Source organism: Bison bison, unplaced genomic scaffold (assembly GCF_000754665.1).
Source record: "Bison bison bison isolate TAMUID 2011002044 unplaced genomic scaffold, Bison_UMD1.0 scf7180017864184, whole genome shotgun sequence".
Lineage (NCBI taxonomy): Eukaryota > Metazoa > Chordata > Mammalia > Artiodactyla > Bovidae > Bison > Bison bison.
Genome location: NW_011494756.1, coordinates 1,381,040 through 1,397,819, shown reverse-complemented (window position 1 = coordinate 1,397,819; position 16,780 = coordinate 1,381,040). Strand labels below are relative to the sequence as shown.

The 16,780-nt window shown below is 45.7% G+C and overlaps 1 protein-coding gene across 2 annotated transcripts in view; it reads right to left on the bottom strand.

Moving 5' to 3' along the window:
* Window positions 1–16,780, bottom strand: part of PACSIN2 (protein kinase C and casein kinase substrate in neurons 2) — a 70,363-nt gene that overhangs the window by 48,188 nt on the left and 5,395 nt on the right. The window contains exon 1 of one of the 2 annotated variants that reach the window (XM_010843643.1): window positions 2,132–6,859. The exons of the other annotated variant lie outside the window; for it this stretch is intronic. The gene's annotated coding sequence lies outside the window, so the exon portion shown is untranslated. Of the gene's footprint in view, window positions 1–2,131; window positions 6,860–16,780 lie in introns of those variants that run through there. 2 annotated transcript variants of the gene reach the window in all.

Genomic DNA, 16,780 nt, shown 5'->3' with positions numbered 1-16,780 from the left:
GTGGCAGTGCCGCACAGGGCACCATCTTGGGCCCACATACAGAATAAACCCACAGGTCTCAGGCCTGAGGCCCACACGTGCAGCACTCTGCTCCCTCAGACTGCCCTTCCCATCCACTCCTACTCATCCTGCAAGGGCCAGTTTGAGTGTCCTCTCCTCTGTGGAGCCCCTCAACCATGCAATGACCCTCTGCCTACCACTGTCCCGGTATAATTCAACCTTAGAGGATATCACTGGGCTGCTATAACTCATTCTCGACAACCAGAATGGTAACTCCTGTGGGAACCCTGGTGCCTATCACAGTACCTGTGGTGACAGGTGACAATCACTGAAGGAAGAACTGGAGTCAGGGAATGAATGATCTCTCAGGAAAGCAGAGTCCTGGCATGTCTGTGCCATCTTTCTCATTAATCAAGACCTAGTTCCTCCCTGTTCCCCCTTTACCAGCCCTATTCACGCTATCTCTTCTCTTCTTCTCCCACGAAAATAATTGTTCTCCTGGGCAACATGCCACCCCTTCACATGCCCAAAGACCTGTTTTGGACATACTGCCTATGCACCAACAACTAACTCTGTCTGTAGCCAGAGCACCAGAAAAACTTGTCTGTGAAACAGCTTTGCACCAGTTGGTAAACAGCTTCAATGGAGTAACTGTACTTAGGTGATCCCTTATATATTTTTTTTGTTTAGGGAAGACTTTTAAAATCTTTTGCAACACAAATTATTAATCAAGTCCCATAATTACCACTACCATTTCAATTTGGTTTAATACCAAAAGCCCAAAAGAATCACCCAAACACACCCGGGCTCTGAGCCATGGAAAGTGTTGCCCAGAGAGACAAAGGTCAACTTGAGAACAAGCTCACGGTAAGAAAGCAGAACACCCTGAGCCAATGGAAACATGGGAGACCGACCAGCAGCAGCAAACCCACCAGGTATGGGGAGCCGGCTCAGACACCCCCACCACAGCCGAGGAGGGGGCTCCTTGTGCGTCCCACGAGGGGCTTCAGGGGTGTCTCTGACAGCTCCGGCTAGGAACAGGGCTGGCGCATCCATCCAGGTCTGTCTAGTTGTGCACACCTAGCAAATCACATTACTGCTCTGCGCTTCTAGTTTTCCATTCATAAAACAAAGAGGGGTGACGATGCACGCCCTGCAGACTTCTCAACGAGGATTAGCTTAGAGAATGCAACAAGTACCTATTTCTCATGTGGCAAACAATAAATGTTGATTCCTTTCCCTGGCTCTGGTTGCAAATCTAATGAGATGGAACAGAATGACCTTGGTCTCAGCACATGAACAGAATGACCTTGGTCTCAGCACATGACTCCTTGGGCCTTAGATTTCCTTGTTCATGCAGTAGGTGATCTGTGAGTTCTGTGTAAACTCTAACATGCAAAGTGGAGCCTGGGTATACAGGCAAAGGACGGACGGGGCTGGCATTGGCTCAAAGTTTCTAGTGAAAACGAGTACTATGCATTTTGTTTCAAAATAAGAAATGAAGAAAGATGACTTTTTTAAAAAAATAAATCAAAGTAACAAAAGGAGGTTAGTTTTAATTAAATTAGCATATATCCATTGGGACTACATTGATAATCTATCTACCCTACTGCTTTTATTTTCCATTCTTTCTAATCTATAATCACATAAAGTGCTGGGGACTCTAAAAGGAGCTGGAGCAGGCAAAAATCTCTCCACCCTCACAGAGTTTATGCTATAGTGCAGAGGACTGACAGAAAAAACGAATCACACAGTAGCAGCTATGCAGAGAAATAAAGCAAGGAAGAAGGATGAGGGGGGCAGCAGAAAGGAGCCGGTCTCCCTGAAAAGGTGACATCTGAGACAAAATGGGAAGGAGGAGCCACGAGGAGCTCCAGGGGAAAGGCTGATGCCAAAAGGAAGATCACCCATGACGGCACAGAAGGTCTGTCTGGCATGTCCAAGAAACAGTGAAACAGCTACTGAAGTGTTTCCCAGGGAGAAATGATGGTGGCTGAGACCACACAGAAAGCAGGAGAAACAATGACACGTGAGTTTTGAAAGAATACTGAGGATAAAACAAAATGCCCTCATTCTTTCAACTTCTATCCACCCAGACTTCCTGACTCCCAGGCTCAAGCGTTCAACAAACCTGTGCCCAGCAGCAATCATGTCCTGTGTGTCTCTGAGCTCAGCTCCGCCTGACCCAGACTTTCTCAAGACCCACTGTGGACAAGGAGCAGAGACGTGCGCCCCAAGCCCTTTCTGTGCAGCCGTGGTTCCGAGAAGCAGGAGAGCCCAGCACTCCACGTCTGGGAAAGCAGCTGTGCAGACGGGAGCCAGGGCAGCCTGTCCTCCCCACCAAGCAGTCCCGCACCCCCATCTCTCAGGAGGCTCTCAGCCTTCCACATGGTGACTTCAGAGAGAGAACAGCCGTCTGCTCTGCACAGCAGACTTCGCAAGCTCACTTCCTTACCAGCCTTACCCACATGTGCATAGAGCGAAACAAAATCCTCTTGCTGAATGCTTGATTCAAGCCGACAATCCTAAAAACCAAGGCCATTTAAACTGAGCAGAATGCAAAATGTTTCTGAAGCACACCAGTCACTTCAGGTTAAGTTTAGAGAAAATCTTCTGAAAGCACTCACTCTGGATCTGCAGGTGAGGTTTAATTTCTAAATTGCTTTCTGGACTCAGGAAGAGGCAGAAGATATGACTAGACAATACTCAGCAGTGAATTCCTAAGTTCTGAGAATGAAAATGATGATGGTTCTGTAGATCCAGAGAAAGGTGTGTCTGTTTATTTTCACAATGAACCTGAAGAAGAAAAGCAAGTCCCAGATGCAGAAAATGCTTAATAACACCTCCACCTTTGGGATTTGCAAGGAGGTGTTAAAAGGCTTGACCTTTCCTTTCTGATTATCTTACAGGAAATGAACTCAAATCTTAAAATGAGACGTTTGATGGCATGCACAGCAGGCTTCAAAAGCAGTCAGGGAAGTTCTTTCTCTTGGGAAAGTCTCACCGAGTTGTACTGTGTGTTAAAGACCAAACCACGTAGAGGGTGTATCAACATGCATGGCCCCAAACAGGCCACTGGGCAACTTGCCAGGGTCCTTTAGGCTCAGCCGTTTCCTCCAGACAGGCTGGTCGAGTCAGCACTCCTGCCACGCACCACCTGTGCAGCCTCACAGAGGTCTGTCTCCTACTTCATCTGGAATTCCACAGGGGAAGGACTCTGCCCTCTGTATCTATGCATAATCCAAAACAGGGGCTCCAGAAATGAGACGGGACCACCACGTGGAGGGTAGGGAAGGGGAAAGAGGAGGTGCTACATTAGCTGAGTCTTAAAGGTCAGCAAAGGTGACAGAGTTTCTATGCAAGAAATTAGTATTAAAAAATACTAAATACCGTTAAGATGACAATGTTTTGCCCCTGTATCTTTTACATCCTAATAGCTAAAAGGAAACAAGTGGTGGCCCAGCCCCATGGTCATTTTCTGATGGCTTTTCATGTTCTGGGTAATAACTGTGTTAGGTTACAGAGAATTGGCAGTGAAGGCAGGATGAGACACCAAGGCACCTGGCTTCAGCCCAGCCCATCAACTGTCCGTCCACCCACGTGACTTGAGGAGGAGATGGAGCAAACAGAATTTAGACATGTTCCCCCAAATAATTTTTCTCATGTAACAGAAACATGTCAGCTGACAGGTCCGTGCCTGGGACTGATTTTTGCTGTGATAATTTTTAGACCTCTGGTTGGCAAGCACCCTGGGAACGTGCAGACTTGGGCTGAAGATCTCCCTAAGCTAAATACTGAGTTGATGCTCCATAGGTTTAAAAACAGAAAAAGTTACTTTCAAAGGACAAAAGTGACACATTTTCAAATCTACTCCCTTCGCCAAAGTTTCTAAAGGGGGCCAACCCCACAGTGGGAATGGGACACACCCCCACAGGGCAATATTTTGAGAGAAATACACCCATGCTTTTAAGATTGGGGTGGGACTGGGCTGCAGAGAGAGATGACAGAGCCAGGAGACCTGGGTTCTAGCGCGCGCTCTGGCCTTTACCTGCACAGGTCACTTCCCAGCCAGCCTGGGTTTCCTCACTTACTAAAACAGACACATTGCCCGCCCAGCCTAGGTCCCAGGTAATGAAAGGATGGTTAGAAATCACTGCACAAACAGGATCCCTGCATCCTGCGGTTGGTCCCTCTGGTCATTCACTTATTTGCCAAGTAACATATCTTGAGCACCTACTATGTTTGGGTTCAGGAAATCACACAAGCAAGATAAAGTCTCTGATTTTGGGGGGGCCTGTATTTAAGTGGGATATCCCAGGCCTTTGACAAACTGGTGAATTTAGAACGCTTCACCTGGCACCAGACTCAATTACTAGCTGTCTAAAGTTGGAGTTTTCCCTGGCCCACTGCACAAGTGCAGCCCTCTACAGAGCAGCTCCTTGGAGAGTGAGTGGTGAGGCTCAAGTAGGACAATGATTACCATCAGCCTAACAAATGTTATCTATTACAATTACTACACAGTCAGCCATTAAAGAACAAAAACTACAACAAAGTGAAAATAAAGTTGGAGTAAAACCTCAAATTCCTTCTTAACTACTTGGCAATTAGGATAGCATTTTATTCCAAAAATAGATTTTTATACTCTATGCAGCAAAAGGAAAGAAACTCATGGCAAAGTAAGTAGACTGTGATCTACTCAAGGCAAGTCCATGTCGTCTTCATCTCGGCATCTGCACATGGCAGAGGAGCACTACGAGTCTACTGCTGACTAAGCCACCACAATCGGCAAGGGTGAAGGTTAGAGCAGAGCCTGTGGTGCTCCAGCGACTGTTCACACTCTCTTTAATATCCACTTGTCCTTCCACAGACTTAGAAGCTGAATCACCACAGTCAGCGGGTTCAGCAGAAGTGGTGTCACCAGAATGGAGCCCTGCACTAGGGATGAGGAGACCAAGGCGGCCTGGAGATGCAGACCCCCGTTCCTGTCGCTCCCCTTCAAGCCGGCAGCCCTCACCTCCCTCCTCCAGCTCCTCTCTTACTGTGGGGTTCTGGGCTTGATCCTTCCTGCATGTCACAGTTTAGGAGGTTCAAAAAATTTTTCGTTTCTGTGAATGAAAAATATCTGAACACATCTCAAGAAAGGACAAAGGAATAGTATTATTTGCCAGGAGGGGGTGTGTGAAGGTTGATGGTTTAAGTAACTGAAACTCTGCCATTTTTTCAATACCTTTATTGAGACATAATTCATACACAATTCACCCATTTGACGTATATACAGTGCTTTTGAGTGTGTTTAGCATTGTGTATCATGACCACAGTCAATTCTGTCACCCCCAAAAGGAACTCTGTTCCCCCCCTTCTCTCCTTCAGTGCCTGGCAACCACTAATCTGTTTCTGTCTCCATAAATCTCACTATTCTGGACTATTCCATCTCATATAAATAGAATCATGCAACAGAATCTTTTGTGGTCATATGTGTTATGCCTTGCCTCTTTCACTTGGCATGATGTTTTCAGCCATAGTAGAGCACATATCAGTAACTCATTCCCTTTTATTGCTAAGTAATATTCCATTGTATAGATATACCACAATTTGGGTCTGTCTGAAGAAGCTGAGTCACCACAGTCAGTGGGTTCAGAAGAAGTGGTGTCCACTTTTTTGGCTATTCTGAATGATGCTGCTGTGAGAATTTGGGTTCGAGTCTTTGTGTGGACCTATGTTTTCATGCGTTTCAGGTACTAGGTGTGGAATTGCCAGGTCATACAGTAACTCTACGTTTAACCTTTTGAGGAGCTGTTTTCCCAAACTGAGTTGTTCCCAACAGTCGGCAAGACTGTTTTCCAAGCAGTTTTTCCGTCTATCCCCACCAGCAGGATATGATGGTTCCAACTTCTCCACATACTAAAATTTGACACTATATACTTGGATGAGCTTGAAGTGTCTTTTGGAGCTAAATAAAAATCTATTTTAGACAACTCAAAGAAAATAGCTTATTTTTTGGTTTTTAGAAAATTTGTGATGTATAAGAACAAAAGACATCAAAGAAAAACATGGATGTGCCCCAAACTTATTATTTAAACCTTTGCACAATAAATTGTAATGTGGAAAGCAAAGGAAAATGGGGTTGACACAACTGATAATCTTATTACCTAAAGTATACTATTAATAAAGACTGATAAGAAGACTGAGGATTCAATTCTACTGCACAAAGAAGTTGTCAAAGATGAATATCCAGGAAAGAAGAGATCTGGGGCACAGACAGGAGTGCACACAGAAGCCCTCTCTGCTAAAGCAGGCCACGTGGCTAGTGAAAAGCCTGTGCAGAGCCCCCGACTTTCTCCTGTCTCCCCGTCATCCGCCGAGGAAGCCTGCACTGCAGCTACAGGAGAGCAGACTCCTGAGTCTGCCTGGCCCCAGAGTGACTGTGTAGACTTGCGCCCCAATGTCCCACAAGCAACCTGCAGAGCAAGCAAGGAAGACATTTTGTTATGTGAACCTCTGAGATTCAGAGTTAGCTTGTTACCGTAGCTTATCCTAGCTAAATCTACTCCTATAAATTAACATGTAGGGGAAAAGTACAACCTTCCTTTAAAAACAGAAGTAACTGGACTTCCCTGGTGGTTCAATGGTTGAGAATCTGCCTGTCAATGCAGGGGACACAGGTTCGATCCCTGGTGCTGGAAGATTCCACGTGCCACGAGGCAACTAAGCCTGTCCATCACAACAGCTGAGCCCGGGCTCTGGAGCCCATGGTCCACAAGAGAAGCCACTACAGTGAGATGCCCGGGCATCACCACTAGAGTAGCTTCCGCTCGCCGCAACTGAAGAAGCCCGTATGCGGCAACAAAGACCTGGCACAGCCAGAAATAAACAAACAAAAACAACTTGCTTTTAAAAATGGAAATAACTTGAGAAAATTAAAATGATAACCCCAGCGGGGCCAAAGAAAAATAGGAATGAACTCTAACATTGCTGACAGACTTCATGGAAAAATCTGGAAACAGAACAAGGCAGATGACAGTTACTAACCTCTGACCCTGTGGGCCCACTCTGGGGAATATGACCCAACCAAATAAATTCAAAGAAAAAAGAACTTGAACAAAATGTTCATCCCAGTAATATTTATAACAGCAGAGACTGGAGAACAAGTCAAATGCTCACAAACTGAGACATCAGTGACTTGACAGAGTGGACACTACACAGCCATTATATAAGATAAGCAAGGGAACCACTTTATATCTGAAATTGGGCATAAGCAAAAAATAAAATAGTGGACAGACCTTTATTACACACAAACATTCAAAGGCAAGGATTATATATTTTCTTCTTTGTAACCCCAGTGCTTAGCATGAAGTAGACACTCAAATATTTGCTAAATGACTGGATGTCTGACCAGAAAGTAACCATGTCGGGGTTACTTTGGAGGAGACTCTGGAGATGAAGTTGTGTGCTCCTTATTTCTGTAACATGATTTCAGTGTGTACATTTTAAGATGATATATCTGAATTAGCAAAAGGGAAACAACATTCTTCCTTCATGTAATAAAGCTAGTTTAACGTTTCAAGGGCATGGGTCATGACTTCACACAAAGAAAAACTCACAAACGGTTAACTCACCCCAGGTTTCCTCACATGAATGGGGAGGAGGCTGGAGTCATTCACAGATCTGTCCCACTCACCCTCCTGACACTTGGTTTTCCCTTCTCCACAATGTGGGGGTGCGCTAAAGGATAAGGGTCTTTGCAGTTCTGGTTTCAACCATTCCAAATGGAAAGGGGGGACAACCCATGGTTACTAGAATCTCAGGAAAGTAGTTATCATCCGTGATTAAACACATTCAACAGATGTGGCTTCTTCTGTTCCCAAAATGTTAAGCATCCTGTGATGATCCTCCAGGCAGTCCCACTCAACAAAGACAGGTTTTACACCTGCAAAGAACAAGTGCTCATTGATCTGCACCATGTCAACCCGGCAAGGAGCCCCAGTGACACCACAGCACGTAAAGCTGCCTGCCAAAGACTGAAGCAGTGTTATTCTAACATAACCTTAGAATGCCTTCACACAAGTGGCATCACACACACACACACACACACACACACACACCCTTCCTGGAAATTCGCTGCTCCTCTCTCATGTCCGGCTGGCGGTCAGGGGCGGGGAGCAAGCACAAGAGGATGCACTGGCCCATCACTGCCATGGCCTCCCCATTCACGTCAGGTGTCCTCAGCCTAACAGAGTACCTGACAACTGGCAGATGGTAACAGACACAAGAGACATGTATGACAAAGTTACAGGGAACTGGGCTATGGATTCAGGCACTTCATGTCCTCTTTATTCCTTGAAATTCTCTGTGCAGCTCCACCTCCCCTTTGACAGTCTTTGAGGAGCACCGCCAGAGACAGCTATTAAGCTTTTTACCTAACTTGCCGAACAGTCCTTTTCTCAGTGAGAAGCTCCCACCCAGTCGGATACTTCTTCCTTGAGCTGCAAGGTTTCCACCTCAAGAGACGTACTTAAACACTAAAGAAGAAAAGTCAGATGAGACAGAAAGACTCTTCTGGCAAAAGTCGAAGGAAAAAGTACAGAATGGGTCAGGAGGTTGCCCTTTGTTCAGACAAGAAAATGGGGGTATTCAACACGGGCAGATGTGATAAGGAAAGAGGGGGAGAGAAATGCTGACCACTGAGAGCGGGCACTTATGGGGGTGCCCTCCGAGCTCTGTTAAAGCAGGTTCCCAAGATTCGACAAAGGACATTATTAACAACACGCGTGAGTCACAGTGGCCCCAGGTCAAGCACTTCAGCTTCTTTCAAGCCCTCCACTCTGAGGCTGCCCCTTTTAGAAGCAGACTTCCTGTCACACAAAGGGCCTCTGTGGGCAGTTCCTCGGCCTCTTTTCCTGTGCAGCGGCACTTTTGGAGGCTCTTCCCCCCTTCAAAGTCTGACTGAGTGCCGAGCACTCTAGAGGGGCTACAGCTCGGCTGAAGGGGTGACACTCACCCACCCTGCAAACTAGACACAGAGAGAGAATACCACCAAAGAACATGGCACCCCTGGATGCATACGTCTAGAACTGAAAACTAGCCTCTGAAATCTGCATCGGTGATGCTTCGCAAACACACAGGGGTAACCCCTTGATGGCTTCGTCACCTCAGGCAAAAAACTCAAGAGGTCTGTGATTGGCATGGCTCATTTGCAAAATGGAAAAAAGGAATCCAATCTGCCTTAGCAGTTATGCAGATCAAATGACATTTGTCCTGGGCCTGGCACAGCGCCAGTATGGGGGCCTCCAGGGTGATGGTGACCATGGGCCATCCTCAGTCAAACAAGCCAGGCGCCATCACTGAGGCATTCTCCTTCCCAAGGGAAGCTTGAAGGACACTTGAACCTCTTCCTCAAACACAGAGCCAGGGCCTAGGGGAGAACATGCTATGGGAACAGGAGGGCTCATAATGGGCCTATGGGGCTGACACTTCAGTGGGAATTCATCAGCTGGAGAAGCAAGGAGGGGCATTCTAGGAGAGGGACCTGCATGGCAAAGAGAAGGTGGGATAAACCAGTACAGTGGAGGCTCACACAGATCCTGATGGCAAGCCCTGGGAAGTGGCTATGGCTTTTAAGGAAAGAGGAAAGAGAATTTACAAGGGCCAGGGTGCTGATGGTCATGCCATCAGCCTGAGTCACTCATTATGCTGCAAGAAGAGTGACTTCTGCTCTGTCCACCCATCAGCCTTAAAAAGTAGCACCTCCTGAAAAGAGCTTGTCATGAGAAGGCTAGGAAACCATTGACAAGACTTCACACCCATCAGAGCTCTGTCAGGAAATGAACTGTTCAAGTACTTCTCAAGCCGTGCTGTAAATATGTGCCGTTGAAATTAAAAAAAAAAAAAAAAAGTCATGTAACCACAAAAGGGTTTGGTTTTAATTTTGTAGCTATTACGCACCTAACTATGGGGACACTTTCTCAAAACACTATTTTTTTTGTTCAAATGTACAAGCTGGAGCCAAAGCATTCTGTTCTAAGGAAGGGAAGACACAGGGCCAGTGTGGACCTCAAGTGACAAATTGACAACTGAATTCTAACTTGATGATTTTATTTTTTAAAAAGTTCCCATAACCTGAAGGAGAAGGCAGTGGCACCCCACTCCAGTACTCTTGCCTGGAAAATCCCATGGACTGAGGAGCCTGGTGGGCTGCAGTCCATGGGGTCTCGAAGAGTCGGACACGACTGAGCGACTTCACTTTCACTTTTCACTTTCATGCATTGGAGAAGGAAACGGCAACCCACCCCAGTGTTCTTGCCTGGAGAATCCCAGGGACGGGGGAACCTGGTGGGCTGCCATCTATGGGGTCACACAGAATCCAACACGACTGAAGCGACTTAGCAGCAGCAGCATAACCTGAAGGACTATCCAGTAATTTGGAAAAAAGAGCAGGGAACCCACTTATCCAGCAACAATCTGAAGCTAATGAGCTAAATAAAGTTTCCCTTACGTGGGGAAGAGAGAGCAGGGCTCGTACTAGCAGTGGGTGCTATGACAGGGGCAAGCTTTAACTTCTAAGCCTCATTCTTCTCACCTGGAAATGAGCATAAATATGGCTGATCTACTTCAGGGGGAAGTAAGGAGAAATTTAAATACCACCTTATATGTGAGTGCCTGCCCACACAAGGCACTCAGCAAATGTCCCTCCCTGCCGCCTGTCCCTAGTACAACCCCTCCGGTCCCTGGATCTCGCTGGCCTCGCCCCACCCGGGGGTGCGGATATCACTTGAGCAAGCGGACATACATGCCCATTCCTCAGTTATGTCACTGAAAACTCTAGGAACGTAAAACAAAAATCTGCAATGTTAAGCCATTTATATATGTATATACACGTGTTTTTGTGATGTTATCTGCCTAATAAAACACTTCCAGTTACCAGTTTACAAAGCAGAAAAATGAATGGAACTTCTGTTTATGATAAAATGCCTAATTACTATGCAAGCATACCTCAGAGATCTTGCAAGTTTGGCTCCAGACCACCTCAATAAAGCAAATACTGCAATAAAGTAAGTCACACAAAGTTTTGGGCTTCCCAGTGCATGTAAAAGTTACGTTTACCCTGTAGTGTATTAAGTGTACAACATATAGCATCATGTCTAAAAAACAATGTACCTTAATCTTAAAGTCCTTTATTGCTAAAAAATACTAACCATTATCTGAGCCTTCAGTGACTTGTAATCTTTTGGCAATAGTAACATCAAAGATCAGTGATCACAGGACTTCCCTGGTGGTCCAGAGGTTAAGAGATCACCTGCTAACGCAGGGAACACAGGTTTGATCCCTGGTCCAGGAGGATCCCACATGCCACAGAGCAACTAAGCCCATGAGCCACAACTATTGAACCTGTGCACACTAGAGCCGATGCTCCCCAACAAGAGAAGCCACTGCAGCGAGAAGCCTGCAATCAGAGGAGCCCCGACTCGACGCCACTAGAGAAAGCCCACATGCAGCAATGGAGACCCAACGCAGCCATAAATTAATTTTAAAAAGGCACGCACACACACACGCATGCACACACAGAAGAACTGTAGCAAACAGAAGGCACAGGAATAAGAAAGGCCACATCTCTTCAGGTGTACTTCTATTCAAACTGTACTGGAGGACTAGCCAAAACAATAAGAAAAGTAAGAAAACAGTATAAGAATTAGAAAAGAAGAATGAAAACATTATTTGTAGAGGATACTGTTTTAGCAAGGTGGATAGACCCTAATGATAACCGTCTAGATGGACAGCCTCAACTATGCCTTAAGGGCTGTCGCGTTAAGGACAATGCTGGGGGCTCTGCGCATGTGGTTTCATTCCACAGGAAAGAAGGCATCATAATCTTTATTGTACAGAAGAAACCTAGAGTCAGAGAGGTTAAATATCTTGCTCAGAGCCACACGGCAAGTAAATGGTTAGTTTTGAAACTGAGTCTATCTGTCCCCAAAGCTTAGCCACTCCACCTGCCGCAGGATGATAGACAAACACTAGCAGCACGTGATAAGGACCATCTGCGCTCTCACAGGGGCGCATACGGTGGGTGGTCACAAGGACTGGAGTGTAATGAGGAGATTAACCTGAAGAAAGCTAGTGAAGGGCGCCTGAGCTAGGTCTGAAGTGTGCAGGAGAATGCATGGACAGTGAGCGGTATTCTGGAGAGAGAGAGAGAGGTTAAAAGGTATGAAAGAATGGAGAATGTGGTGGCAGGGGAGCAAACAGGGAGGAGCTGAATACAAGGCAAGACAGGTACCACTAGGCCCGGGGGCTTGAAGGTCACACTGGGAATCTGAAAAGTTATGAGAAGGGACCTGACCAAAAGCCTGTCAAAGAAAGTTCCCTTGGACAGAAAGCAGAGAACAGATCATCAAGCCTGTAGAGCTGGGCCGTCCAGTATGGCAGCCACTAGCAACTGAGGGCTTAAAATGCAGCTGGTGCAACTGGGGATTGACTTTCTTGTATTTACTTTTAATTCATTTTAATACAAATAGCCACACATGATTACCAACTACCATATTGGACGGTGCTGCTCCTAGAGGTTGGAGACTGGAGAAGGACAAAGGGTTAGGAGACCAAGAAAGAGGACTGATATTCAAGAGAAGAACAGATGAAGTTGGCATTGCTCATCTGTAAAATGGAATCCAATCTGCCTTAGCGGTTGTGCAGATCAAATGACATTTGTCCTGGGCCTGGCACAGCACCAGTATGGGGGCCTCCAGGGTGATGGCGACCTGTGAATGGGGGGCAGAGGGGAACAAGGATTAAAAGTGCCTGATTTTGAGAATGGGGATACAAGTAGATGGATGGCTGAGTCCCTTTGCTGTTCACCTAAAACTATCACAACATGGTTAATCAGCTTTGTTGAAAGTGTTAGTTGCTGAATGGTGCCTGACTGTGATCCCATGGACTGTAGCCCACCAGGCTCCTTGGTCCATGGCATTTCCCAGGCAAGAATATTGGAGTGGGTTGCCATGCCCTCCTCCAGGGGATCTTCCTGACCAGGGATGGAACTTGGGTCTCCTGCATTGCAGGCAGATTCATTACTGTCTGAGCCACCAAGGAAGCTCCAATACAAAATAAAAAGTTCAAAAGGGAAAAAAAGGAAGGAGAACCCTTAAAAAAATATATTCTTGATTTTGGAGGCAAGGTAGCTGGTGGTGCCACAAAGAGAAAAAGAAAATTCAGAAGAACGGGGTTAGGGTGGAAAACACTGGCCTGGGCCTGATAAACCTGAGGTTATCAGGTTTACCGAAGCCCGCTGTGTACATACTACCATCAGCCACATTCAACTCCTGAACACAGCGTGTTCTCTCAGACCTCCTTGCCTTCGAGTATGTATTTCCCTCTGCTTCTCTCATCCACCTGACAAATCTCTCTCTCAAAACATACCACCAAACTGAGGTTTTCCCTGACCTCCCCCATTCTTCACAGCAGATAAGGTACCACTGTGAGGAGACTCCTCACCCTGGAGTTTAGAAGTCTCTTTACCTGTCTGGACTGGGGCTTCCTGGGGGCAAGAACTCAATCTGAACCATCACGGATCCCAGGGCCTACCAGCACCATGCCTGACACAAACTGAGCACACAACAAACTCTGCCAAGCAGGTAAGCTGAACACATGCAGGCCTGAAACAAGTGATTCAGCCAGCCAGCATTCAGATGGACTGTCCCTCCAGGTAGTGGCCTAACAGAGGCTGGAAATAAGCAGAGAGCTGGCTCAGGTGCCTGCACAGCTATTAACAAAAGCAGTCAGGTGCTGAACAAGCAGAGTTACATAAGCCTCACATCATGACTTTTCATCATTATGACAACCTTTGCCCATCCCAAATTCAAACTCTTGAGCCTTAGAAGTCTACTGGATGTGCCGAAGATAAATTAATGCCTTAGAAGTTAACATTAAATATGCAATGATTTTGCCTCAAAAAAAAAGTGGTCCTGAGACGTCTCTGCACGGCCTTGTGGTCTTGATGTGTAACACTCCTCCTGCATCATAAGGGTCGAGAATAAAGTGAACCTGAACTGAAAACCCTCAGTTGCTAAATGAACAAAATGTTCTGTTTTCCAAGTCAACAGATACTAGGTCATCAATCCATTGTGCCCTGTGCTACGTTTCCCTTTTGTGTCAGCCACAAAGAGATCACTTCATTGTCTCCATATTGCCCTGGGCTTCATTGAGTTTGCTAATCAAGCACCACTAATGTGTTAGGAATGCGAGAATCAAAGGGAATTCCAAATTGGTAAGCTCAACATTTTAGCCCTGCTAATTTCATCAATAACATCTTGTCAGATAAGCATTTTCCTGCAAAATCATTCTCCCTGATCTCCTTCAACGACTGCAGAACAAATCTCAATGTGAAACAAGATGGTATAAAATGTGTAGCACAGCCTTCACATTATCAGTAAGAAATTTTAATTACATACTATTGTGATGGCCACGGGCACACATTTCAAATTCAAGACACCTTCTGTCGGATTCTTTAAGTTATCCAAAAATAGAACATTAAGCTTGTGAGTCTACATAGAGATTCATGTCTTATGATTCATGTATGACAGTCTAATGAGGGGGAAAAAAAAAATTAGGCCAGATTCCCAGGGCTGTTGGAGATGCTAGACACCTAGTCTGTCACTTGACATCAAGGCAGAACTGAGGTGCAAACGCATTAGACCAGCTCAGTGAAACACAACTCCAGTGCCTTCAATCTCTGTGGGAAGGAGACCACTGCAACCCTTTCATTCATTCACTCGTTCATTCAAATTAATGGCCCATATTTTCCATTGATACTATCCATCCCTACCCCCAACACACCCACAGTCCTCTTCACCTGCCTCTAGTGCCTGGGATCTACTTGGGCTACCAGAAGTTTCTTCAACGCCTCAGAGGAGATTCTAAGGCCACACTAGAAGCAGGTCTGAAGAGAAGCCTCAAGCAGAGAAGTGAAGATGGCCCAGACAACCCAACCTCTCACACCCTCTGGGACTTCTGAGCCAAGAACAGCCTCAGGGGCTGCCTTTAAAGCCCTCCTCAGGCTGCAGCAAAGCCAGGACCCCGTATCCCCTTTCAGTATCCCCTTTCACGTCTTTAAACTCCACAAGCAGAATCGGAATTTACACTACTGTAGGCAATAGTTAGGGGCAAGGAGGAATGTCAAATATTACTTTTTACTGACTAGGGCCGTTATATATTAATTACATGTTTTGAGCGCTGAAAAATTGATGCTTTTGAACTGTGGTGTTGGAGAAGACTCTTGAGAGTCCCTTGGACTGCAAGGAGATCTAACCAGTCCATCCTGAAGGAGATCAGCCCTTGGATTTCTTTGGAAGGAATGATGCTAAAGCTGAAACTCCAGTACTTTGGCCACCTCATGTGAAGAGTTGACTCATTGGAAAAGACTCTGATGCTGGGAGGGATTGGGGGCAGGAAGAGAAGGGGACAACAGAGGATGAGATGGCTGGATGGCATCACTGACTCAATGGACGTGAGTCTCAGTGAATTTCAGGAGTTGGTGATGGACAGGGAGGCCTGGTGTGCTGCGATTCATGGGGTCACAAAGAGTCGGACACGACTGAGCGACTGAACTGAACTGATACATGTATAATTATATATATATATATATATACACATATCAAGAAGGTCAATTACATATTAAGAAAAGGAAGCCATTTAAGATATTCTATATTTAATATGTACTAAAATGTAACAGTCCCAAAGAAAGGCAATGCCAAAGAATGCTCAAACTACCGCACAATTGCACTCATCTCACACGCTAGTAAAGTAATGCTCAAAATTCTCCAAGCCAGGCTTCAGCAATACGTGAACCGTGAACTTCCTGATGTTCAAGCTGGTTTTAGAAAAGGCAGAGGAACCAGAGATCAAATTGCCAACATCCGCTGGATCATGGAAAAAGCAAGAGAGTTCCAGAAAAACATCTATTTCTGCTTTATTGACTATGCCAAAGCCTTTGACTGTGTGGATCACAATCAACTGTGGAAAATTCTGAAAGAGATGGGAATACCAGACCACCTGATCTGCCTCTTGAGAAATCTGTATGCAGGTCAGGAAGCAACAGTTAGAACTGGACATGGAACAACAGACTGGTTCCAAATAGGAAAAGGAGTTCATCAAGGCTGTATATTGTCACCCTGTTTATTTAACTTATATGCAGAGTACATCATGAGAAACGCTGGACTGGAAGAAACACAAGCTGGAATCAAGATTGCCGGGAGAAATCTCAATAACCTCAGATATGCAGATGACACCACCCTTATGGCAGAAAGTGAAGAGGAACTCAAAAGCCTCTTGATGAAAGTGAAAGTGGAGAGTGAAAAAGTTGGCTTAAAGCTCAACATTCAGAAAACGAAGATCATGGCATCCGGTCCCACCACTTCATGGGAAATAGATGGGGAAACAGTGGAAACAGTGTCAGACTTTCTTTTTCTGGGCTCCAAAATCACTGCAGATGGTGATTGCAGCCATGAAATTAAAAGACGCTTACTCCTTGGAAGGAAAGTTATGACCAACCTAGATAGCATATTGAAAAGCAGAGACGTTATTTTGCCAACAAAGGTTCGTCTAGTCAAGGCTATGGTATTTCCTGTGGTCATGTATGGATGTGAGAGTTGGACTGTGAAGAAGGCTGAGTGCCGAAGAATTGATGCTTTTGAAGTGTGGTGTTGGAGAAGACTCTTGAGAGTCCCTTGGACTGCAAGGAGATCCAACCAGTCCATTCTGAAGGAGATCAGCCCTGGGATTTCTTTGGAGG